The 27374-nt window shown below is 42.5% G+C and overlaps 1 protein-coding gene and 1 pseudogene across 4 annotated transcripts in view; one reads left to right on the forward strand and one right to left on the reverse strand.

Annotated features, from left to right (window-relative positions):
• GAB2 (GRB2 associated binding protein 2) overlaps positions 1-27374 on the reverse strand; it is a 176049-nt gene that overhangs the window by 81476 nt on the left and 67199 nt on the right. The gene's annotated exons all lie outside the window — the stretch shown is intronic.
• Positions 3351-4743, forward strand: LOC137230556 (RNA-binding protein with serine-rich domain 1-like; annotated as a pseudogene).

Here is a 27374-nt window from a genome sequence, read left to right on the forward strand (position 1 = left end):
AAGGAGTCAAAGAATATGCCAGGGTGAAAAGGCAGGAAGAGATTCCGTATTTTAAGCATAAGGAAGCATCTAAATATGTGGCATCTTCTGGAGACGGCAAGTGCTTATGTATGATTGCAGGAAAGGATGTAGGGGGAGAGGTCATCACAAATGAGGCTGGAGAGAAAGGTTTAAGATCAGATCATGGATAGCCTTGAATGTAGCCACACGAAGGAGCGTGGACTTATCATCTAGGTGATGGGAAGAAACAGGATCAGATCTAGGCTTTAAGAAAATCTAACTGAGCTACATACAACATGAAAAGTCTTACAAACATGAAATTGAGAGAAGAAAGCAAGGTTGAAAATGTGATTTCATTTAAAGTTCAAAACTAGACAAAATTAACCATAGTGCTTAAGGATACACATGGTAAAGCTATAAAAGAAAGCAAGGAAGTGATTACCACAGAAGTCATTATATACCTGGAAGGGGGGACAGGGGTGGAGTAAGAAGGATATGATTGGGAAGGGACACACAGGGGTTTCTGAGGTGCAGTCATTTTTTTGGCCTGGGTGGTAGTAATATGGGTGTTTCCTTCATTGAACTGTATGCTACATACATTTTTTGCATTGTATTATATTTCACAATAAAATGTTGTAGAATATATAATTGGAAGCATCTGGAAGGATGATGAGGTGGGCAGAGTCTGAAGACAAGGAGAGAAATCAAGAGTTGGTCACAATAGTACAGGCAAGGGAAGAGAGCTTGAGTAAGGTCACTGGTAGTGGGACAGAGAGGAAAAGAAAAGGGTATTGAGAATTACTTAGAAGTTAGGTTTCAGTGACCCATTAGAAATAGAAAGGAAAGGAGAGGAACGAATCGTGACTGTAAAATTTTTTAAGTTTTAAGCTTGGGAAGCCAGATGTTAGGCAGGAAAAACACAAAGAGCAGGAGACTCGTGCAACAAAAAGAATTTGAGATATGATTCACATAGCATGTGAATTCACTCTAAAATTCACTCTTTAAAGTGGACAATTCAGTGACTTTTACTGTAGTTACAAGGTTGTGCAACTATCACCATTATCTAATTCCAGACTATGTTCACCACCCAAAAAGAAACCCCATAGTCATTTACTCATGAACTGTCACTCCCCATTCCCTGAGCATCCTCGCCCCTCAACCCTCATGTGATTTTAAGAGAATAAAAACCTGTTTTGTGGGTTAAAACTGTCTTGATAGAGTAACAGTGACATTCAGTTGGTCTCAGCAGCCCAATCCCCAAAGAGATCTTGTATCAGAGGCTTAATTTGTCTCTCCACAAAGATGGGAGCTCTGGAGAAGTTGAGGAACCTTCTTTTCTCAAGATGTAGAGGGGAACATCCCCAGTCCTAGTTCCACCTTGGAAAGAGACTGAAGTCAACGGGGATCAAGGTGGCAGAGACAGGTGTCAGGTTGTGGCTTTCAGCCAGTGGCTGTATCGCACCCTCCAGGGTGTGGAAAGGTGTGTGTGTGTGAGGTGGGGGGTAAGTTGTCACAATGATTGGGGAGCACTCCATGCATCAGAGGGCAGGGGACAGGGATACTAACCTCAAACAGGGCATGGGGCAGTCCTGCATAACCAAGAAGCGTCCTACCCAAAATTCCAATAGAGCTCCACCTCTCCTCTGAGAAGCAATAGGGGCAGAATTCCTATGACTTCTGAAGTCCAAAAGCCAAAATGGAGAGTTACGATCTGTAGTTGGGAACCAGGCCCAGGCCTGAGAATGTATGGTTAAGAATAGCTTAGAGAACAGAAGATTTAAATTAGCTCACAGTGAAAAGACAGTATTAATAGAAACCCAGATATTAATAGTGATGAGTCTCAGTTAGCTGAGGAGGACCGTGGCCCAGGACATGTAGCATTCAACCATCACTTCTCTTGAGTCTTCTGCTACGTGTTAATAGCTGCAGCTTCAGGTACAGGAAAGGGTAAAGGACATATTCAGTGGTATAAACCATCAGAAAGAGTACCTGCAGGGGTATGCCCTATGGTCCATCTTAAAAAATGAAGAAGGCCCATTAGGGAGCTCTCTATATAAGCACAAACTTTTTCTCTCTCTACACTGATTTTGTACGAAACTCTGCCATTGGCCATCCCTTTAATTCCAGCACTGAAGACCCTGTTAAAATTGGCACTTTGCTTTAAGACGTGTTTTATATGTGAAGCTCTGGGAAGCACAGGCAGCAGCAGGAGACAGTCCTTAGAGTAAAAGCGCCTCTGTTCCAGTGGTGAACACAACTGAATAAAACACACATTCACCTGTGTACCATATTGCAACAGGAACAATTTAATAGCTGAAAGTAAGTTTTGGAGTCAGCTTTGCTACTTATGAACTGCACGAACTTGGGATCTTTCATATCACCAAGCTTCAACTATAAAATGAAGATGATAATCTGGACAGCGTTGTTGTGAGAACCAGAAGTGAAAGGCTGTTTTTTTTCTTTCCCTAAATAAAGAATATAAACGTTTTAAACTTTCCTATAAAATTCTGTTAGCGTATAGAAGTGGGAAAGTTTATATGTGATATGAGAACAGTCTAACAAAGGAGGAAGCATTTGAACTAGGCTTCAAACACATGATTAGGAGAGCAAATGTATTACACTAAAAGTAATAATTTATGCAACATCTTCACTGAGCCACTGCTTTGCGCCAGGCCTGGGCCAGGCTGTTAATGACTTGGTACTGGTTCTTGTATTGCTTTCATATTGCCTCAATACATTTGTTTATTCATTACTTCTTTCCACAAATACCTAAGATGCACTTAGTTTACCAGAGTAGCCAGACACCTAGAAAGTGTTAGACACCTGGACTCAGGGAGAGGTGGTAACCAGACAGGGGATGGTAGGTCCTGAGAGAGGTTCCTACCAGAAGCTCAGGCCAGCTTAGGCAAAGGCTGGATACCTGAGACACTGAGATGGGGTGGGAGACACAAGGAAGGAGGCATAGGTGAGTTCTACTGACAGTTGTATCTAACAAATAACGCTGTGCAGTTCTGGAGCTATTGATAGAAATCAGCTTCATGCCTTGCTGCAAATGACTACGAATATGGACTTCCCTCCCAACTCTAGGCTTGGAAACAGTTCTTTTTCCACGTCTATGTCACAAGGCAGGACGTTATGTAAGACGCCCTGAATCCAATGAATGCTACAATCAACTGAATGCCCCCTGGTGTTTAATGTAAGCTCTGAGCCAGGCTGTCCTATGAAGGAAGAGGAAAAGGTGGAGGAAGAAGAGAAGGAGGAGGAGGAAAGGGGGAAAGGATAAAGTATTTCCCAATAATTCTTCGATAAGAAAATATAGGAAGCCCAGCCTCAGCGGCTGAGGAGGGCAGGAGGAGGTCGCGGGCGGGGCCGGGGGGTGGTGGTGGGAGATGCTGCACTTTGGTGTAAATTGCAGTTGATGAGGGATAGTTTCTCAGACTCAAGTTAGAAGTGAGAGTTCAGATTAAGTGAGGCCGTCAGTGCTGCTCTGAACACCTCAGAAGGGGAGAATGGATTTATCAGGAGTGAAAAAGAAGAGCTTGTTAGGAGTCAAAGAAAACAATAACAAGTCCAGCGCTAGGGCTCCTTCTCCTACCAAATGCAAAGACCGCTCTGATGAGAAGTCCAAGGATCGCTCTAAAGATAAAGGAGTCAAGCGAGAAGGGTGGTGGTGGGGATAAAACTCGAAAGAGGGCTTCCCTGGTGGCGCAGTGGTTGAGAGTCCGCCTGCCGATGCAGGGGACACGGGTTCGTGCCCCGGTCCGGGAAGATCCCACATGCCGTGGAGCGGCTGGGCCCGTGAGCCATGGCCGCTGAGCCTGCGCGTCCGGAGCCTGTGCTCCGCAATGGGAGAGGCCACAGCAGTGAGAGGCCCGCGTACCGCAAAAAAAAAAAAAAAAAAAAAAAAAACTCGAAAGAGGCGCAGCGCTTCCAGTGGTAGCAGCAGCACCAGGTCTCGGTCCAGCTCGACCTGCGGCTCGGGCTCCAGCAGCGGCTGCAGCTCATCTTCGGCATCGAGCCGCTCAGGAAGTCCCAGCACACCCCGCAGCTCCAGCTCCGGCAGCTCCCCTGGCTCTCCGAGTCCTTCTCGGCGCAGGCATGACAACACGCCGCGTTCCCGCTCCAAATCCAAACCACCCCAATTAGATGAAAAGGAAAGGAAAAGGCAGAGCTGTCCCCTAAATCCACCAGAGAACACACTGGGAGCCTCACCAGGAATGTGACCAAGACCACATCATGGATATATTCTCCACCTATGGGAAAATTAGAATGATTGACGTGCCTGTAGAAAGGATGCACCCCCATCTGCCTAAAGGCTACGCATATGTGGAGTTTGAGAAACCAGATGAAGCCAAGAAGGCGCTGAAGCACACGGACAGAGGACAAGTTGTTGGCCGGGAGGACCACTGCCACTGCTGTGCTGGCCCCCTGGCCTAGGCTACCCCCAGGCGAGTCGGCCCTCCCAGGAGAATGCTGCCACTGTCCCCCATGTGGCGCAGGTCACCCCGACGGTTGAGGAGAAGGCCACGTTCCCCTTGGCGGCGCATGCAGGTCCCCCGCCCGCTGCCATCACAGGAGCCACTCCAGCTCCAACTCCTCCTGATAAGCAGGGCCACTGAAGCTCCGCCCCTGGGAGCTGCATCCCATCCAACAAACCTTTGTCACTTTTCTAGCCGAAGGAGGATCAGTAGGAAAGAAATCCCTCACTCAGGGGCAGGTTTCAAAGGTGAAGGCAGCAACTGAGACGTTTGCCCTGGTGGCAGAGTTCTGGCTGCAGGAGCATTGTTGGTTTGGGGTCATGCCAATAAAGATGCCCTCCAGTTTTCTAGCTAGACAGCTCCCACGTTTCTAGTTCCTGAGAGTCAGTTTGGTGGCAAAGCCAGCGGGGATGAGCAGGGGGCTCCAGGTGGTGGTTCAGCCCCAGCCTGGGAGCACATTTCTCCATTCCACAGATGACCTGAGGCCAATCTGGTGGCCTGCAGAGTCCCTCAGGAAAGGGCATGCTTTTGCACAGCTGTCACTCCTGTTAGCCTGGCTCTGCTCCCAGCTTGAGTCCTCTTCGGAACTCTAGGGTCAAATACCCCATTATCTGCCCCCAATGGTTCTTTGCACATGTACTCATGCGTGCACATGCGCACACGCACACCCCACGTCTCCCTTTCTCTCTCTGAAACTGGTGAGCGAGTTGAGAGCCAGCTCTGCTAGGTCATCACAGAACCCCCTGTTGTACTGGTATTCATGGTGGTCTTGCAGGTTACCTTGGCAACGTGCACATTGCTTTTTTGGCTTTTATTGTATAGTCGGTACTGTAAATTTTCTGTTTTGAGTTTTATAACTTTGTAGCATTTTAGATAATGTTGTGTTTGCGCTTTGTTGGAAAATATGGGAAAAGCAAGAGGGAGATTATTTTGCGTTTTCTCCAAGCTGTGTGCTGTTTAGCGTAAGAATAATAACTAAATACATTTACTCTATGCCAGGCACTGAACTATGCATTTTATATATATTTCATCCTTACCCATCCTATGAGTAGTTACTACTGTTATCTCATTTTACAGATGAAGAAACTGGGGCACGAAGCAGCTAAGTAACTTAACCACAGATAAAAAGCTATGAGGTACCAAAGCGAGGACTTCTGACTCTGTCTTCTGGGCTCTTCTTGCTAACCAAGGCTTCTCCTCTTAAACTCAGACCTGCCTTACATCTCTCAGCTAGGGATTTCTGCAACTTTTTAGGTCTAAAGTATTAAGACTCTCAACAAGGGTGGTAGAAGCAGGAACTAAAAATAAGACGTTATTACATAATACACTGTTTTATGTTGCATCTTATAACTAGAGGACCTTTGAGTGGTGATCTATCAGAAAAACTGGGTTCAATCATTAGTCTGCTATTTATGGTGTGATCTCAGGAAAGTTCCATGACCTCTCTAAGACTCATGAAAAAAGTATCACCTGCTCTGTTTATCTTATAAGGTTGTAAAGAGAATCGGTCGTGTGTAAGCGTTAGTGTGTTGGCTTTGGGACCACTCTGAAGATTTTTTAAGTTCTTCAAACGTGTGGATCAATGCAGCTGCCAGATAAACAAAGTATTACCCACTACAATAAAGGAGATAGTCCTGAGCCTGGATCAGAATCCTAGATTATTGGGAATATTAACAGCCACTCCTGCTCCGCAGGAGCGCCTCATGTGATGCCTGTCTGACTCGGACGCTCAGTGAATGATTCCTTTCCTTGGTCCATCCCTGCACGAATCCCTCCTACCCCCATGCCCCCACCCCGGCTTTGTGCTTTTGTCGGTGAATTACAAGGGACTTGATAGTCCATAGGCTAAGCAATAATCCAGGTTGGAACAGAACAAGAACTGTCTGGTATTCCCCCATCTCAGATCACTGGGGCTCATGAGCAACACTCATTGCCTCCCTATGATTCCTTTTTCCCATGCCCCAAATAGGCTGATTCATTTGTTCAGGGTACACCGTGGAGTCCTGCCAAATGCAAACAAGCTGTCTATGGGGCACGTGCCGAGCTATGCTGGGAGCAGGCTCATTACTGCCACAGTCACTACAACAAATAACAACAAAAGCCTCTAGGCGCAAATTAGCACACATAATAAACTTAATTCAAGAAACACTGAAGAGACCCTTAGTTGCATTTTAACTTACACAACACCATTTATCACACAAGTGCCGTGGGGCCTCTACAAACTGCAAATAAGACATTGGTACAGATTAGCTTCTACTACGCCTCAATGACTCTTCCAACTTAAATCCACCTACCACACACACACACACACACACACACACACACACACACACAGAAAGAGATGTGAAGGGAACACAGGGGAGACTGCAGAAAGAGTGACTGAAAAGAACTCACCGTCTGGAAATTATGAGAGAGGTCTGTGTTCTATTCCAAACTGGATTATTCCTTAGCCTCTGGACTTAGAAGTATCAAGTCCAGAAGTATCAAGTCCCCTGTAATTCATGCATAAAAGCACAAAGCCAGGAGGGACGTAAAGGAATCATTCACTGAGCACCTGAGTCAGACAGGAATCACAGGAGGTACTTTACGTAGGACACACATGTAAACAGGGGTGCCTATTAATACTCCCAACAAACGGAGACTAAATCACTGTGATGGTACTTGCAAACCTCTTTTCCAAAGTAATACACAATGTGTTACAAGAGGGACGAAACACCAGATACAGAGACAAATAATACTAGCTAGCATTTGAGCACCTATACAATGTGCGAGGACTGTGCTCAACTCTTTACTCATGTACACTGTCTGATTTTCAATACTCACAACCACCTAGGAAGTACATGATATTATCTTCATTTTGAGGACGAACAAAACGAGCTGCTTGAAATGGTTAAGCATCTTGCCTGGTCCGTCACCCAGGTTCAAATCCCACCTCAATCTTCTTCTGCCTGTGTGACCTCAGCCAAACCCCTCAACTTTGCTATGCATTAGCATCCTAACAGTGAACGGGGCTAAGGTCAGCCCTCCCTGCCACTCACTGAATGCTGCAAGGACTACATGTTATACAGAGGAGTAAAGTGCACGGAAAAGTATTTTGTCTTCTCCTAGGTGGACTGCAGTCAACAGCAGGCAGAGACCATTTCACAAGATCTTTTAAAATCCCTGAGAGGAAGACTGTCATGCACATGCGGAATGATTATGCATTCATAATCACTATGAGTGAGTACTGTTATCAACACAAATATGAATACAATGATTATGCATTCAAGATTACAGATGAACAAAAACTGTCTCGTCATCTTCTCAACATATTTACTGAGCACTGAGCATCCACTTCTGTGGCTGGCATTGTGCCGCATGCTGTGGAGACACACAGATGAGTATGAGGACTTGGAGAGAGACAGTAGTGCACTAAAAGCAGAGTGACTAAAATGACCATGTGGAATAAAGGTGGCAGTGAGAACTAACACAGCTCAAGTAAGGGTTCATAGTGGCAGGAAAGGAGTGACACAGGGAAGGCTGAGAAAACAGGTTGGGACAGACTGTGGAAAAGCTATAAATGATCCTCTTAAAAGAATTTCAAAAGAGTCAGCAATGGGCTTCCCCGGTGGCACAGTGGTTGGGAGTCCGCCTGCCAATGCAGGGGACACAGGTTCGTGCCCTGGTCCGGGAAGATCCCACACGCCACGGAGCAGCTGGGCCCGTGAGCCATGGCCGCTGAGCCTGCGCCTCCAGAGCCTGTGCTCTGCAACGGGAGAAGCCACAACAGTGAGAGGCCCGTGTACCGCCAAAAAAAAAAAAAAAAAAATAGAGTCAGCAAACCAAGGAGCTACCTTAAGAGAATCAGAGAAGCACAGTCACACGAGGGAGGAGGACAGTAAAAGGGCAGAAGAAGGGCTCTCAAGTGAACTTGAAGTCTACCCCTAAGTTCTGCTCAAGGCTAGCTGCCTATGCAATTTTTTCCCTCTCCATTCCCCTCTTCTCACTTTATATCATAAATGGTCTTTTTCTTCTTCTTTTATACCTCTGGCCCACTTAGGTTACAAAGGACCCTGCTTTTAGGGTGTCTCCAGGGATATTTCAACTTCTGTTTTCTTATCCGTTAGATAGTTATAACATCCCAGGATTACTGTGCATATAAAATGAGGTAACATATAACTGTTCAACAAATGGTGCTGGGAAAACTGGATATCTACATGCAAAAGAATGAAGATGAACCTTTATACCATACACAAAAATTAACTAAAAATGGATCAAAGACTTACATGTAAGACCAAAAACCATAAAACTCTTAGAAGAAAACATATAGGAAAAGCTCCATGATGTTGGATTTGGAAATGATTTCTTAGCTATAACACCAAAAGCACAGGTAACCAAAGAAAAAAAATAGGTAAATTGAACTACAGAAAAATTAAAAACTTCTGTGAATCACAGGACACAAAAGAGCAAAAAGATAACCCATGGAATGGGAGAAAATATTTGCAGATCATATATCTGATAAGGGGTTAATATCCAGAATATATAAAGAGCCGTTACAACTCAACACGATGAGAACAACAAAAACAACCTGACTAAAAAGGGGGCAGATTTGAATAGACATTTCTCCAAAGAAGATATACAAATGGCCAATAAGCACATGAAAGAATGTTCAACCTCACTAATCATTAGGGAAATGCAAATCAAAACCACAATGAGATACCACTGCACATCCATTGGGATGGTTGCTATCAAAAAAATAGAAAGTAACAAATGTGTCAAGGATGTGAAGGAATAGGAACCCTTGTGCACTGTGGTGGGAATGTAAAGTAATGTAGCTGCTATAGAAAACAGTTCGGTGGTTCCTCAAAAAATTAAAAATAGAATTTCCATATGACCCAGCAATTCCACTTCTGGGTATATACCAAAAAAAAATTGAAAACAGGGTCTTGAACGATACTTGTATACCCATGTTCATAGCAGCATTATTCAAAGTAGCCAAAAGGTGGAAGCAATCCAGTGTCCATCTATGGATGCAGGGAGAAACAAAATGCAGTAATATACACACAATAGAATATTATCCAGCCTTAAAAAGGAAGGAAATTCTGACACATGCAACAACATGGATGAACCTTGCAAACTTCATGCCTAGTGAAATAAACCAATCACAAAAGGCAACTCCTGTACAATTCCACGTACATGAGGTACCTAGAGAAGTCAAACCCATAGACATAGAAAGTAGAATGGTAATTGCCAGGGGCTGGGGGAGGAGGGAATAGGGAGTTGTTGTTTAATGGGTACAGAGTTTTAGTTCTGCAAGATGAAAAGAGTTCTAGAGATGGGTGGTGGTGGCAGTTGTACCACCATTCAAGGATGTGGATGTACTTAACGCCACTGAACTTGTACACTTAAAAATGGTCAAGTTGCTAAATTTTATGTTATGTATATTTTACGACAATTTTTTTAAAAAGGAATAAGGTTCCAAAAATAGAAATAATTAACATACATAAAGCATCCAGCAATAAAACTTGGCAATGAACCTTAGTTCCTTCCTCTCCCCTGATGCAATCCTTTATTTCAAAGATTTTTTCAAACTACCTAAGGAGCTCAGCACAATCCAGTTCCCCAGCTCTGCCATTAAATCTGGCTGTGTATTCCAGGACGAATTCCTCTCCTTACTGAGCTTTGGTTTTTTTTTAACCATTAAAAAAAAAAAAGAAGAAGAAAAAAAAAAAGGATTAAACTATACTACATTCCCTTTCAGCTATAAAAATACAAACACATTGACGGTTAAAGAGATTAAGAGTAGGCTAGCAGGGCTTCCCTGGTGGTGCAGTGGTTGAGAGTCTGCCTGCCGATGCAGGGGACACGGGTTCGTGCCCCGGTCCGGGAAGATCCCACATGCCGCGGAGCGGCTGGGCCCGTGAGCCATGGCCGCTGAGCCTGCGCGTCTGGAGCCTGTGCTCCGCAACGGGAAAGGCCACAGCAGTGAGAGCCCCACGTACCGCAAGAATAGGCTAGCAGAAGGGAAGGAAAGGAAACATTTTTGAGCACTTATTGTGTGCAAAATATTGTGATAGGGGCTGGGGGATTCACAAATACAAATATACAAAAGGAAGGTGATAATTCCTGATTTGAGGGAAACAAAGGTAGACATCGTGATCTATGTGTAGGTTACAGGAGAGAGTGATTAACTGCTAGGGGAAATCCAGGAAAATCCACCAGAGAAGTGATAATTGAGGGCCCTTGATTTTTGAGGAGGGATTAGAAAGAGTGAGTCAGGTAGAACAGAGGCAGAAGGGCAAACAGGGCAGAAGGACCAACGGGAGTCCCTTATAGAGAATGGATACACTAGTCAGGGCACAGTCCAGAGGAGAGGTGGAAGCCAGTCTGGAAAAGCAGTTTGGGATCTGATTGCTAAATGCCCAAAAAGCTGGGAAAAGGAGCTTGGATTTTATGCTAAAAGTTTTGAGGAAGCACTGACAGCTGAAGCTGGAGAGTGACAAGATCTGATGTGCAGGTCATAGAAATATCACGTTGGTAACAGTGTACAAGAGGGTAGATTAAGGGAGGGAAACAGGAAGCTATTGCCATAGTACAGACAAAACAGGATGAGGGCCTGAATGAGGCAGTGGCAGTAGGGAAGGAGAGGGAAGAAAGCTCTCTTTGCCTCATGCAGCTCCCATAGATAAAGGCAGGAATGGTGCATGAGCTCCAGAAGGTTGGCTCTTATACATTATGGACCTTGAACCACATTCTTATTTCTAAACAGTTTCTGACTAATTGTGAATGTCCCCAGGTCCAGGGCAATCACTCAAAGGGAGGAAACTAGGCATAAAAGTTAATCTGTTTCAGCTGCTAGGCTACCCCCCTCACCCCCTTCGAACCAGAAATAGTGGAAGGCAGCAATGGAAAAAGGAGCATCTGGCAGCAGTAAAGACCCATCCCTTCCCGTGCTGGAGCTGTTGGCTCATCCTTGGACATCACAACAATCAAGAATGGAGAATCGTTCTTTTCATCCCTTCTCACAGCATTATCCCAGCAACCTCATCCCCTAACAATGGTGTGGTTTGTGTTATGTTTTCCCTCTATCACCGCCCCTCCCCACCACAGCACAACGGAGATGCTGTGCCCCAGGGGCCAATGAGGTTGTGAGCCTCACAGCCTCTGAACAAGTCTTTGAGGGGTAGGATGCTCCTTCAGAAAGAGCTGCATGAAGGAGCAGATGAAAAAGACCAAACATTAACTGAAAGGAATGGGGAAGACCATTTTCCCCCCTCTATTAAACTAGCAAAAAAGATTTTAATGACATTTCCCAGTGGTGGTAAGTGTGTGGTTAAACAGACACCCATGTCTGTTGCTCAAAGCTATTTGTTGATATGATGTGTCTGGAAAACAATCTGGCAGTATTTCAAGAGCCTTAAAAATGTTCATCTCCTTTCGCCCAATAATTCTCATTTCTGGCAAATGACTAAGGGAATAATTCAAAGGAAGGAAAACTATATATGCATGAAGATACATATTATAGCATTAGAAGGTAAAAAAAGTGGTACAGTTCCTGTTGTTTAGATTTTTTTTCTCCCATGTCTACCCCTCTGACTTTCCCTTAGGCTTTGTAATGTTGATCTCTATGGCGCTTGAGAGAACCAGATATAATGACAGAAACTGCAAGCTCTTACCTGAGTACACAACTTAAAGAAGATGTGCTGTAAGAAAATTTACCACATGACTAACCAAACTCAGCAACGAGTTACATTAGAGGCTTTCTATTCATTTTATAGGATAGCAAATTCTTATTAAAAATTCATTTAAAATAATGAATTTATACATTCAGTATTCTACCATGTACCAGGCACTGTGCTAGGGGCCGAGGATATAGCAGTAAACAATACAGACGCGGTCCTTGATCTCAGAGCCCAGTACCTAGCAGAGATGTCAACAAAAAAACAAGTATCAATAATTATAATAAAGCATGATCAATATTATGATAAAGGGAAATATGGCATGCTAGTGGAATGAATAGCAAGAGGGTCTTATATCCTTATTGAAGGGATCAGAAAAAGGCCATGGGAAGAAGTTAAGGAATGTGGACTTCATCTCAGAACCAGAGCACATACTAGGTATCTGCCACCAGCAGCCTTCTCGGGTACCTGCGTAAGAGAAGCTGTTTTTTTGCAACATCCTTGATATAAGTTTGATCCTGAGAGGTGACTTATTAACACTTATTTACTCATGGTGTTGTGACGGGGGACAGTCCAAGAGACACAGAGTTGGTCTCTGCCTGCAAGTGTGCCTACAGTCTCCAACAGCACAGATTACCAAGAGAGGTTTGGATAGAGGATAAATACAGATAACACATTAGGAATAGGTAAGATTAAGTATTTAGATTCCATTCAGACAGAAGGTTAAGTATATTAGAGCAGAGGAGGGAGAGGAAAAGGGAATGTCAAGGGAGTAGAATGGTTTGGAAAAGAGAAGGGCTGAAAGGAGAGCAACGGCAAGTTTTTTGGGAGTCTGGAAAAGATAAAGACACAATCTAACATAACAACCTCCACTTTGGTAAGGGAGGGGGAATATTTGAGAGGTCAAACGATGGGCTAGGCACTGTGCTAAGTGATTATTATTATTATTATTTTTTGGCCGTGCCACAAGGCATGTAGGATCTTAGTTCCCTGACCAGGGATCAAACCCACACCCCGGCATTGGAAGCGCACTGGACTGCCAGAGAAGTCCCTGCTAAGTGATTTATATGCAGTCTCTCATTACTGCCTATAATCTTATGAGGTAGGAATCCTTGGTCCCATTTCACAGATAGTGTAACTGAGGCTCAGGGGAGAAGAAGAATTTCATAAAGATCTCTTGACACTCAAGTATTTCCAAATCCAAAAGACTGTAAACCAAGAATTATACCTCCGGATAAAATTCCATAGGGAGGATGTCATTTTCACTTACAGCTGTGGTCAGTTAGTCCAAAGTCATCGATTTTATAGTTATGTGCTGGAGTCAGCTTCTATCAGCTCATGAAAGCTGATTGTTAAGTTTTCAGTAGTTCTGCAACCCAGCTGATTTCACCTTAGTAATTTGACATCAGTCATGGTGGGAGTATTTATATCATGAAAACTGGCAAATGCTATAAATCAGAGCATCTTCTTCTTCTTCTTCTTTTTTTCTTTCTGAGAACCTGTTGTTAAACATTTACCAGCACACTGCTGCTTGAGAACCTTAGAGATGAAAGGGAATGACTTTTATCTCACTTGCCAAGTCCTACCCAAGTCCTACCTATTGGTTCTAGTTGCTTGGAGGACTGTGCTGAGAAGCATTCCGAGACTTCATTTGTGGTAAATCTATCGTAAAGAACCTGCCCAAACGGAACTGATGTCTATCATGTGTAGGGAGGGGGAAGTGGCAACAGGCATACCTTGTACCTTCCACCCCTGGCACAGTCTAATGCCCTAATTTTATTTTATTTTTTAATTGATAATCAAAATTAATAATGCCCTAATTTTAGAGATGAAGAAACAGAGACCCAGAGAGGGAAGGTGATTTACCTGAAGCCACATAGTGAACCAGCGGCAGAGCTGAGGTTAGATGTCAATCTGACTTCTAGTCCAGTGATCTTCCCAGGACAGCACAGAGACCACTTAAGTTGAGGCACTCTTAATTTAGCTGGCATTAATAATATGCAGCAACATCGTAATGACAATGACCCCTAAGCAGGAATGTTGCAGAGGGAATACAAACATACGGTGAGAGGAGAACTAGAATGAACTCCTGTATCTTTCAGCCCTGAAAGTTTATGATGCTAGATTTCTAAGAACTCTATCTATGCTCATATGCACCTTCTTCCTGACCACAGAAACTACTACCAACCTAAAGCGTGCGATTTCTAAGAATCTTACATGACTTAGCAACACCCTGACAACCACCACACTGTCAGCAGTCAAGAGATATAGAGATTATACTTAGAGGGTGATTTTACCAGAAAACATGAGATGAAATAATGCCATGCATAAAAAAGAAGATCCACAATTGCCTATTCCTATGAACTTTAGTAGTAAATTATCCCTAAACTATTTTTGTTCATTTATTTTTAAACACTGTAGTTTTGAAGTAACATGGCTCAAGAATCCAGAGGTCTAAAATAGCAAACAGAAAAAAGTCTCCCTCCACCCTAACCCCAGCCATCCTGTTCTCTGCTGTGTAGAGATAGCCATTGTTACGAGTTTCTTGTGTTTCATTTCAGAGATATTTTACGTATGCAACAGTAAATACATATAATATTTCCCTTTTTAAATACAAATGGTCGTATAGTATGATTCAGTATCATTACAGATAGTGTAACTGAGGCTCACTTTTTTCCACTTAAATTATATCTTGGAGCTTATTCCATACCAGTGCCCAAAGAGCTTCTTCATTTCTTTTTATGGAAAATGCTTCCAACCTTGTGAGATAGTCAGAACAGGTGTTATTTTCAGGTAAATGTCTTATTTAAAATCATCACAACTGAATTCCCTGGTGGTCCAGTGGTTAGGGTGCTGCACTGTCACTGCTGAGGGTGCAGGTTCGACCCCTGGTTGAGGAACTAAGATCCCACAAGCCCTTCAGTGTGGCCCAAAATATTTTTTTTTTAAATTAAATAATCACAGCTTGATGCCAGAGGAGGGCTAGCAAACACAAATACCATGCAAATGAAAAAATTACTTAAGTTCATGCTGATAAACTTTTAGGGGGATTTTGTTTTTGCATTAATTTGGTTTTCCTTAGAAAATGAAATGATACATCATGGTCACAGGTCAGTAACAGTAGTAAACTCTATTGAATCAAATTTGTACAATTTTTTTCTGTAGGTTAAAAAAAGCTCAAGATCCTTGCTACTAAGCCCAAATGCCTCATGTCTATTATTCAATACAATTCTACAAGTATGTACTGAGCATCTGTGCTGGGTACACAGTGGGAACTCAGTAAATCTATATCTGGGTCAATTTTTAATCCCTATGTTATCATCACTTCTATACACATCTAATTCCCATAACAGACTGTAAACAACTTTAAGGGATCATGTTTTAATCATCTTTGTATCTCAATACGGAATGGGCCTGCTGGCACTCAAAAGTCTAATATATAAACAGAATAGGGACCCATGTTCCTGATGCTGCGAACCAGGGTGAGGGGTGTGGGTAGGGGAGAGGTAAGTGATCAAAGGATGGTTCGAGTGAAAGTAATAATATCTGAGAGGAGTCTTAAAGGATAAAGAAATATTCCCAAAAGCAAATTCTGAGAACAAGAGATGAAGGATGGAAGAAAGAAAAAATACTCTGAACATAAAGGGGAAGCCATCATCATCAAAATGCATGGAGGAAGCAATATTCATGAAGTGTTCAGGAAACAATTTACAACTGAGTGTTTCTAGAGCCTAGAGGCTCCCAGGAAAAGATGAGAATGAAAAAGTAGGTTGAGTCCCAATCACAGCAGGTCTTCGATCATTTAAGAAAAAGAATGGTGAGGCCCAAAATTTTGAGTAGAAAGAATATGATATAAAGGAAACAATTCAGGATTCAAGGGTAAAACAGAGCTGGGATTATATCCTAAACTCTTAATCACTAGCAGTGTGACTCTGGAGAAGTAATTTAATCCCTTTGACCTTTAGTACTTCCTCTATAAGGTGAGCATAATATGTATCTTAACTAGATTGAAACGAAGAAGAAATGGATGTTAAAGAGCTTTATAAACCAGCAAGGGCAACATAAACATTAATTGCTGTTATAATCATAAGTTGTGCTTTGGGAAAAAGTCTTACAGTCTTGTTGAGGATTTGCTGGAGGTGAGAGGAAAGCCTAGAAGTAGAAAACATAGAAAGTGGTTGTGGTGGAGGGATCATTTGCTAGTGCAGATGAATACAGAAGCCCTATTTCTTCACCTGCAGACCCAAGGACCTGACCCTGAACTCTTCCTTGGGCAAGACTCTCAGGAACGGACGGATACACTTATCAACTACTAGGCATTCATGATTCCAGCTTATTGGACAAAACAAAGCCTGGGTCAATAATTTCAGTGGGATGACAAAAACAATTTCCTGTTGCAGGGAATTTATTGGTAGCACTGCATTTGCAGTCTTTCCAAACAGCAATTCATTAAGCAATCAGCCAGAAACATTAAGCCAAAGGGGGCCTTAAAAAGGACATTAACTGTAAGATGTTAATAATAGGGGAAACTGGGTGTAGGTATATGGGACCTCTCTCTACTATCTTCTCAATTTTTCTGTAAATCTAAAACTGTTTGAGGAAGTTAAAGTCTATTTTTTAAAAGTAGATTACAGATTCAGAGTAGACTTTTTTCATAGCCAAAAACTGGAAATAATCCAGGTATCCATCCATAGGAAAATAGATAAATTGTGGTACATACATGCGATGAAATACTACTCAGCAATAAAACGGAATGGGCTATTAAACAACATGGACGGGTTTCAAAAGTATTATGCTGAGTGACAGAAGCTATACATAAAAAAGCACATACTATAAGATTCCATTTTGTGAAATTCTAAAACAGGCAAAAATAATTTATGGTGGGAAGAAAATATCAGAATGGTGGCTGTTTTTGGAGGGTGGGGGTAGGAACTGTCCAGGAAGGGGCATGAGGAAGCTTTCTGGGATGATGATAATGTTTTAGAGCTTTACAGGTGCTTGAGTTACACAGGTCTATGTCTTTGTCAAATCTCAGAGAACACTCACTTAAGATTTGGGCATTTCACTCTGTAAATTTTACCTTAAAGAAAAATGCTGAACAAATACTGGACTCCAGTGAATGAGTTAATGATATGCATGATGAAATATTTAGGGAGAAATACAATGATGCTTGCAATTTATTTTAAATGCTTTAAAAAATAAGATGAATAATGGATGGACAAAGGGATGGATAGATGGATAGGTTTGTGATACAGCAGGGGTCCGTGGCCTGTTAGGAACCGGGCCGCACAGCAGGAGGTGAGCGGCTGGCAAGTGAGTGAAGCTTCATCTGCCCATGGCTCGCATTACTGCCTGAACAATCCCCCCGCCACTCCCCAGTCCGTGGAAAAATTGTCTTCCACGACACCGGTCCCTGGTGCCAAAAAAGTTGGGGCCCGCTGTGATACAGCAAGTGTTGTAAAATATTAACGGTGGAATCTGGATGGTGGATACGTGGGTATACACTGTAAAATTCTTTGAACTTTGCTGTATGTTTGAAAATTTTCATTAAAAAATTTTGGGAAAAGTAAAGAAAATTTTGGGGTCTTGTGTCTGGGTTGGGTGATTGGGAGAAAGAGATTATATTTAAGCTTATTGGGCCAGGTTTGTAGGATCTGAATATTAATAAAAATCCTTTACACTTAACTATCTGTTTGTCTGTCTATCTATCTATCTATCTATCTATCTATCTATCTATCTATCTATCTATCTATCTATCTACACCAGGTCTTAGTTGTGGCATGTGGGATCTTCACTGCTGTGTGCGGGATCTTTAGTTGAGGCACATGGGATCTTTTTTTTTCAGTTGCGGCATGCGAATCTTTAGTTGTGCCATATGGGATCTAGTTCCCTGAGCAGGGATGGAACCCAGGCCCCCTGCATTGGGAGCGCAGAGTCTTAGCCACTGGTCTACCAGGGAAGTCCCTACACTTAACTCTTTACATGAATACAGACAGCCTTTTCATATTTATCCTCGTTTTATCCCCCAATCTGATTTATGTACCTCTCATCTGTGTGCTTGAGGATATCTTCATTTTAGCATTTGTCATCATTTTCTAACTGTTTTCATCCTGTGCCACCCTACTAGACTACAGAGAACTCCTTGAAAGCAGGGCCTTGCCTTTCTTTTTTTGACTTGGCATTCCCTTTGCCTAGCATAGTATCTGACATATACAGAGGGCATTCATCCCAACATTTGTTGGGTACATCCCATGAGTTACAAGGAGAGCCGGCTGGGTCAGTCAGGCTCTTTTAAAGGCCACGGGGAAATATGGAAGATTTCCCATAGAGACATCTGATCCAAAACATATTCTATGGAAGTGACTGCACTTGGAAGGAATCAACTAGGTGCAAGGAACCTGTTTGTGTTTCCTCATTTAGCTTTTATCCTGACATATTGCAACCCGAAATACTTTCTAGATGAAACTAGTGTGGTATATACTGTAGGTTGGCTCACTCTACTTCCACCCCCCTCCCCTTCTAGTTGGAAACAGTGGAAAACTAAAAAATCACCTTTACCAGATTTGCTTGCAGTTAATCTACCAATTATGTGCATTCACACAAGACAGGTAAGCTGGAAGGGAGGTGAAGACCATTTTCCTGCTCTCGTGGCTGTTTCTTGTTTCTTCTGGCAAGCAGATATGTAGATATGAAAGGGTTTATGCAGCTGAGGCATTTTCCAGCTTCCTGAGTGCCACTCGGCATTTGCAGCAGTAGCTTCTCAAGTCTGACCTCCTAAGTGCTGGATCACAGCTACGGAGTGTGTGTGTGGGGTGAGTTAACCGATCACTTCAGTGGTATTCTGGGGGTGGGGAGGGAGCAAGTATCATTCGTGGAACATACAGCTTTAGTTTTTCCTACCATTTGGTAAGCATTTAATCCCTTGTATTACATTCCTTCCTGTTCAAAGTATCTGGAGTGGTTTCCATCTCTTGCACTTATCCCTGGGTATAAAAATCAAGAAATAAGTTTGAGTGACTAAGGGCAGACCCCTGTGGATGGGAAAGGGGTTGCATTTCTGAGTTTTTCACCAAGAGTACCTATTCAAGTAATTGTTGAACCCTACCTTATACCAAACCCTGGGCTAGTGGCTGGCCTCAAGAGACGGTGGTTAGCTTCAGATGGAAGAGCCAAGCTACCATGTGAAAGAAGAGGTCACAGTGATGGATGTTTGCGAGAAGGAGGGAATGGTCAGAATGAGAGGTCAGGTGAACTGGGTGGCTTTAGAGGAGAGAGAAAATGCTTATGCTCAGACCGCAAACCAAATTACTAAAAAGTTTAGCATTTTATGCATAGCATATTCATCTCCATTATCTCCGTTAACACCCCTTCTGACCCCCACCCCCTTTTTGGGGGTTAACATTTGAGTGTTTCCTATGTGGCAGGAACTTACATACATTTTCTCATTTAAACTCTGTAACACCCTAAGAGGTGGGAGCTATTATTAGCTCCCTGACTTGCCTGAGGTCTCACAGTTATTAAAGAGCAGAGCCAGCACTCAAACCCATATCTTTTGATCCGAATCCTACATTCTTAAGGGATCACAAAGCCAGAATTTCAGTTCCTCAGAAGACATAACATGTTTAGAAACTAACATTGTACAAATATGAGGAATTGTTATCCTTATCACAGAAAACGTCTTTCTCCAAGTTTGAGGTCTTCAAGGCAAGAGGAACGGCGTCCGTGCTGTTTGGGTCCTGGAAAGGGATTAGAGAGGTCTAGGCTGGCTCAAATCAGGCCACGCCTAGACCTGATCTGTTTTAATCAGGACAAAGCGGGTGAGGGGCAGAGAAGGAAAACCAGTTGCTGCCACACATGCCTCCTCCCTAAGGCAGCCCTTTATCTCCTACTCCACTGTTTACAGCTCAGAGGACACCATCCAGACCTAGCAGATGAAAGTATCCACTGGGAAGGGGAAAAGCACACATGCCTCCTCCTCATACAAAGGGACATTTGTGCCAGGCGGTCTAAGAGGCTGACACACACCAAGGGTTTGCCCCTCCTCCCTTCACCCCTAGAAACAGACAAGAAAGGCCGCTTTCTGGTATCCACAAAGCAGGGAGGCTGTGTCAGGGAAGAGAACACACACTCTCCAAAACTGCTGGCTTGATTCATCCTCAACGGACACAAGGCGGAGAGGAAGACTTCAGGAAACGGGCAGATTATGTCCAAGAAAAGATTTCCTGCAAGCAGTTAACGGGAAACTTACATGAAAAGCGGGGACTAAAAATACACAGGCTATTGGAAGCTAGTGGCGAGGGCCCCAGGACCCTTAGTTCTTCGAGAAGTGTCTGAGGAAGATACCAGCTTGGAACTCTGCCCCCTCCCCCCTCCGCTGCCCCCAACACACACACAACCAACCTAGTGAGACCAACTTAGCATTGGCTTTATTCCCTAGAAAAGGTCATCAGGCACCTGGTGTGATTTAAACTCCAATCTAACATTTATCCAATCCTCACTGTGTTCTAGGCTCTCTCTTCATGTAAGTCATTACAGCACAGAAGGCAAGGGCCCTAGAGCCTTAGATACACAGAGATTGACTCAAATGATGAGAGAAGTGGATAGGTAGTATAAATGATATCCTATGTCCACGTGAATTTCGATGATCAAGGAATAAACCTCACAATTTAAGACTTAGGAAGATTGAAAGGGTTGGAAAACCTGCATAGAGGTGGCTATGGAATGCAGGAGATTTATTTGCACTTGAAGACCTTTGGAATGACAAATCAAAGCTTGGCTTGAACAGTGAGGAAACTACAATGCAACTTGAGGAAACCAAAAATTAGCTATTAGGGAGTACTGTTTGTTTGATTTTGAGACAGAACTTTTCTGTAGATGTTTTAAAGCAGAAGCAGGCCCATGGAGTTCTCTCCGTGCCCTAGGGCCTGAGCAGAAATTTGAAGATGGAGTTTGTTTTCAGAGCGTTCTCTTTCCCCTCCTCCTATACTTCTAGAAGCCTAATTTTGCCAACTATTTATTGAGCCCCAACAGTAGAGTACCCCCTACAGCACTGAACAACAACCGATCAAGAATCTCACAGTTTAAAAGTTAAAACACGTTCTACAAATACCAGAGGGAGGAGGGCAGTGCTGGGCTGCCTAGGACCCTGGCATCGCTTTTGAAGGCCTTATCACCCTGCTGCCCCATTAATACACTCCTCCTAATTGAGCAATGTATAAGTCCTCATACCCCGAAATTTCAGGCCCCAATTACAAAAGGAAAATCTTATCACCAGTCATCCTTCAAACACACAAACACATACACTAAGTTTTTCTTCCAGGTTTATAATAAATCATTTGAGGCCAAAAATCTTTCAGTGTCATATTTTTATACCTAATGGGAGCCAGATGTGAAGGTACATTGGAAAACAAAACGTAGGTGGTCCTATGTGATTAGCATCTAGGGAGGCTGGGCTGGGAGAACAGAAAGTTGTTTTTGTTTTATTTTTTTTAAACCAAGGATGATCTAAGACTTCTTTTGTTGTAAAATCCCCTGGACGCCTTTGTGGTTGCTGCACTGGAGGCAGCCGAGCACTCCTTCTTTCCTGAATGCTGCTCCCAAATCCTTTGGATTATCTGACACCACAACTTCCTGCATCTCTGTGCTCCTTTTCAGTCTTATGGGGATCCTTTTCAGATCTATGATCCACAGAATTTCATCCTTAGCTTCCTCTTCTCTTACTCTCTATACCCCTTGGTAGTTTAGATTCCTCTCATTGCACAGAGTTCTCCTAGACTTAACCTCTCCAGACTATACTTAAGGAGCTATTGGGCAGCCATGAGTAGAACTGACACCTTCACCTCCTTTGATACCTTCTTCCACTTCTCTGTATCAGAAGGAAAGGGAAATAATTAACTGGCACCCCAAATCTCTTAAGCCTTGGTGAACTGCTTTATTACGTAAATAGATAATGAGGATTTTGTGTTTTGTCTATGTATGTCTGCACATTAAGTTTATTTCATAACTTGGAAGTATAGGTACTGCAGCTGTCATGTCATTTGCTATATCTAAACAACAAGCATCATCAAACAGTGAAAACTGGACAGGAATAAAAAAAATATGGGAAAATCAAGTGGCCAAAGGGTACGAGGAACATAATGTTAGGAAATTCTTGGTTTCTGTATCATCAGAAACAAAACAAACAATAAACTGGATCAGTGACTTACACAAATTAAACTAAAATCTGTTAGCAACTACTTTCTATTTCTAAAACCAGAGTCATGGTAAAGAGAAGAGAGCCACCGGATTCAAGTGCTCAGGAATCTGGCTGTTGATACTCTGGCATCACTTCTGAAGACTATAGCACTGGCCGAGAACAATGCTGAAAGAACACGGGGCTGGGCAATGGGGTTCTCCAGCTAGCTTTGCTACTGAATACTCCTTGCTAAACATTCGCTTAATATTTTCAACTTCCAAGATCCTTACACATTCTTAGCATTTGGTCTCAGCCAAAGATCAGATAATGATTCATACATCACTGGAGATTTCAGTCAATGGGTTTGACTTCCTTACCCAATACTATTTGCCTCTTACGTCAACTCGCCAAAAAGATGTAAGGACGGTGGTGGAGTGTGCAAAAGGCACCAAAGAAGCTAACCTGTAATGGTTTCCTTTTGGTTGCAGTCTCACAGATGGCAGTGAGGGAGCTGGGCCCTAATAGAAAGTAGGGCAAAATTCCTCATAGCCAAGTCAGAGTCAAGACTTAGTTAAGAAGAGGCTGGAGAGTCATAGCATGATAAAGTGGAGAGGAATGATATGCTTCCTCCCCTGACGATCCATACTGCTCTCTTAGGAGAAAAAGAGCAAGAAGCGAGAGGCAAGTTGGAGAAAGAATGGTGGAGGTTTGAGCAAAAGAAGATAAAATTCTCCCCCCACTGAAAAGCATAATTCTAATCATTTCCCATCCCTACACTATATCAAATCCAGCTAACGGTGAGAAATAGAAAATGTTCTGTCAGTAAATGAAGAGTAATCGAGTTCCTCCCCACATTCCAGAGGGCACATTCTATGCAAACCTTGAAATTAAGGAGCTCAAAACCTAGCTAAGAAGCCATGTGTATTTTAAAAATATAAGTAGCAAGTAAACATTATAAGTCATAAGTGACATTAGGAGTTTAGAGCAGTGCTTTAAACTGCTGTGCTTCTGGGTGGTCTAGGAAGGCTTTGTAAAGCGACAGACCTGGAGCTGGGACAGGTCAATGTGAAGGCTTGAACTATGCTGTCCTTCCTGGTTGACCTCTCTTCTTTGGATCAATCTTCAAGGAACTTCTAAATATGCAATAACAACAAGAACCACCAACAAAGTCCTTACACAAGTAAGTAAAAGTACTTCGTAAAATGTAAAATGTTAAATATCATATCACTTGAATCTTCAGAAGAGTATGTCACCATCAGCATCGTAACAGCATTTAACAATGCAAACTATTATACAGAGGATAGAGGAAAAAGGTCCTATTGTAGCACAGGGAACTATATTCACTATCCTGTGATAAACTATCATGGAAAAGAATATGAAAAAAGTATATTTATAACTGAGTCACTTTGCTGTACAGCAGAAATGAACACAACATCGTAAACCAACTATACTTCAATAAAATTAAAAAAAATAACACCATTTAACATTAACTGAATGTTAATTCAGCAGGCACTGCACTGTTGACTGGAAAACATAATACCCATTTACAGTCTCTGTCTTTTTTCATTACAAAGTCTAGAAAAGCAGGACGTTTGTTTGTTTTCCTAGGTTTCCTTCTAACTGTATGTATCTATGTGTCACAATTCTGGACAATTAGACATAAGGAGATATCTGCTGAGGGCTCCTGAGAAAGCTTTTGACTTTCTTGCTACCATGAAGTTGAAAGCCAACACATTATGGACGGCTGAATGGGAAGATACACAGAATGAACACCCTTGATCACAACACTGAGTCTCTAAACCAAAGGCAGCAACTGCTTATTCTAGACTTATAACGTGATAATGTCATTTAAACCACTATCAGTCAGCTTAATGAACTGAAAATATTCCTGACATGAATACTTACCATGTGCTTAGCCAAGGTTATAGAGTAGGTAGGTGACAGAAACAGAATTCAAGCCCATGTCTGACAGACCCACAGCCCTGACTCTGTTTTTTTCCTAAACATCTTTATTGGAGTATAACTGCTTTACAATGTTGTGTTAGTTCCTGCTGTATGACAAAGTGAATCAGCTATATGTACACATAATATCCCCATATCCCCTCCCTCTTGCGTCTCCCTCCCATCCTCTCTATCCCACCCCTCTAGGTGGTCACAAAGCACCGATCTGATCTCCCTGTGCTATATAGCTGCTTCCCACTAGCTATCTATTTTACATTTGGTAGTGTATATATGTCAGTGCTACTCTCTCACTTCATTCCAGCTTACCCTTCCCCCTCCCTGTGTCCTCAAGTCCATTCTCTATGTCTGTGTCTTTATTCCTGTCCTGTCCCTAGGTTCATCAGAACCTTATTATTATTTTTTTTTTTAGATTCCATATATACGTATTACCATATGGTATTTGTTTTTCTCTTTCTGTCTTACTTCACTCTGTATGACAGACTCTAGGTCCATTCACCTCACTACAAATAACTCAATTTTGTTTCTTTTTTATGGCTGAGTAATATTCCATTGTATATATGTGCCACATCTTCTTTATCCATTCATCTGTCAATGGACACTTAGGTTGCTTCCATGTCCTGGCTATTGTAAATAGTCAAAGCCCTGACTCTTAACCACTACATTAAGAAGGGTGTATGTAGTGTTATGAAAACTTGGGTCTCCTAATGACCAATCCTATGTTTGTTTTGGTGGGAGGGATTAGTCATCCTATGATGGTCACAACCATTCTCATCATAAAACTTTATATTCTGGGCATATCTTAATAATATATTCCAAAGAACAATGACACTAATTTCACAGGGGCAAAGGGATTCAACTTATTGATTTATTATCAGTTACCTTCTCCTGATTCCCTTCTTGACAAGTCTATGACCCTCTTCTTTCACTCTGAATTTCTTGCACATTTGAAAACCAGAAAAACTTAACATTTACCTGCGGAAATTTTCCATTTTCTCTTTCTGTTTTTCTGCACCCATTTGGACTTTCAAGATGGCCACAAATGAGTTCTGCACAAATGAGTTCTGCCCTTGTCTTTTATACAATAGACAGGTATCATTTCAACAAACTAGGTATCTTATGACACATAAAAATAAACAGCAGACTGTTTCTGGAGGGTCCCTTACCCCCTTACAATAGAGCAAACTGGAATATCATTCAGAAGTATTTCAAAGCCTAAAGCAACACTGGGCTGAGGGCGACAGTGATCAGCTGTTGGCAGCTGTTTGGGTTTTCATGGCTTTACTCTCAAGTGAAATGTACTCCTGCTCTGTGGTTATGACTGGCCATTACATAGGAGGATTAATGGGGCTGCTCTGGGCCGTCATGTAAAGCTTAAGATATGTTCTTTATGTGGATCCCTAAGAGCAGACATCCTCTCTGCAAAGCTGACAGGTCGCCTTCCTCAACCAATTAGCTAATTGTGTGAAATCACTCCTCACAGATCAAGAAGCGCTGTCTTGTGGATGAACTCAGTTCATGCAAAAAGCAAGAGCCTCTGTTTCCTTTTGAAGACCCTACTCGACTCTAAGGCCCTTTCCATCTACAAAATCCTAAATTCTACAAATGTGAACAACCAGCTCCAGTGAACGAATCCTTCCGGCTTTATGGCAGATGAGTGCTTTTTTGACTACAGGTTTTTTGTTTTTTGTTTTTTAAAGAAAAAATTGTTTTTTTTAAAATGTAGCTTCCGGACTGTACCAGGTGTGAAATGGTAAATCAAAGCACAAGCAGTGGTGCTGGGCATCCTTTGTTGTTTCCCTCAAATCTTGCCAGACTTGTATCTTCCTGGATGTTTTCTAGTCTGCTGACCAAGTCAGGTCTTCTCAGAAAATCTACAGACTGACTGCTCAATTCTAATCAAAACATAGGATCAAATTCTAAAAGTTCAGGGCTACCTGGAAGATTGGTAGCTGGTTCTCACTACATAAAGAAGAGTGAGTGGCCCCTTTTTTGTGGCTAATACTAGGAACCGGAAACAACCTCCATCTCTGGCCTACTGGGAGAAGAAGGGCCGAGAATCAGTCACCTTGTATTGAGTGACAACACACCCTTATTTACACTATTTGCATACTATCTCTCACTGACCCTTATTTTCCTGCTTCCAAATACAGTGCTATTTTATTCAGATATCGACCCTTTCCTGTGCCATTCCCCCTACTACTTAGATGTGTTTCTTCAAAAGTCTAAAATCCCACAAGCAAAGCATAGAAAAAAAGGGAAAGCCCAAACCTCTTGCAACTGAGAATATTGGGAACACTTTACTGGAGATGTAATATAAGAGCTAAATTAAGGATGGACAGAGTTTTAATAAACAGAGATGGGGGAAGGAGTAAAAGGAAGTTCCCCAGGAAAGGGAGAATGGAAAGAGTACATATCATGTAATAGATACCATGCTTTCACATAAATTCTCATCTATACCTTATAATAGACGATGCTGGAAAAGGCAGGTAATATAATTCTCTCAAGAGCTTTCGACAGTTTAAGAAATTTGACCCAGGTTACAGAGCGAATAAGAAGTGAATCAAGGTCTCAAACCCAGATCTAGCTCCAAATCCTCTCTTTCCCCCACCACGCCGATGAGCAATGGCATGGAGGTGGGAAAGGACAAGGCTCATTTAGGGAATGGGAACTAAGCCAATACAATAGGCAAGGGTGTAGCAGCTTCTGAGTATATGCTCTTCGGGAGTCACCATTTAAAGAAAAGAGCCCCAAGAGACAGACCCCACTAGTGCTATCAGGTGTAACCACAGTGAGATTGTTGAGCATTTTGACAAGATAAATCAGAATAGATAGTAAGTCATATCTTTGAAGAAACCATCAGTAGTCCTAGAGCTGATGACCCTTGTTCAGGACCGTGACGGTTGCTTCTTTCATCATCTCCACTTGGCAGCATATTCAAATTGAACCTAAATACTATCTGAGCCTTGATCCCACTGTGTACTAGTGATCCAGCTCATATACACAAGGCAGTGATTATTCAAAGGGACTACATGGGCATCTCCTGACATACCTGCATTTTGAATACATATATGGCTTCCCCCCAAATAGCTCATGGTATTTTTC

Source organism: Pseudorca crassidens, chromosome 9, assembly GCF_039906515.1.
Source record: "Pseudorca crassidens isolate mPseCra1 chromosome 9, mPseCra1.hap1, whole genome shotgun sequence".
NCBI lineage: Eukaryota > Metazoa > Chordata > Mammalia > Artiodactyla > Delphinidae > Pseudorca > Pseudorca crassidens.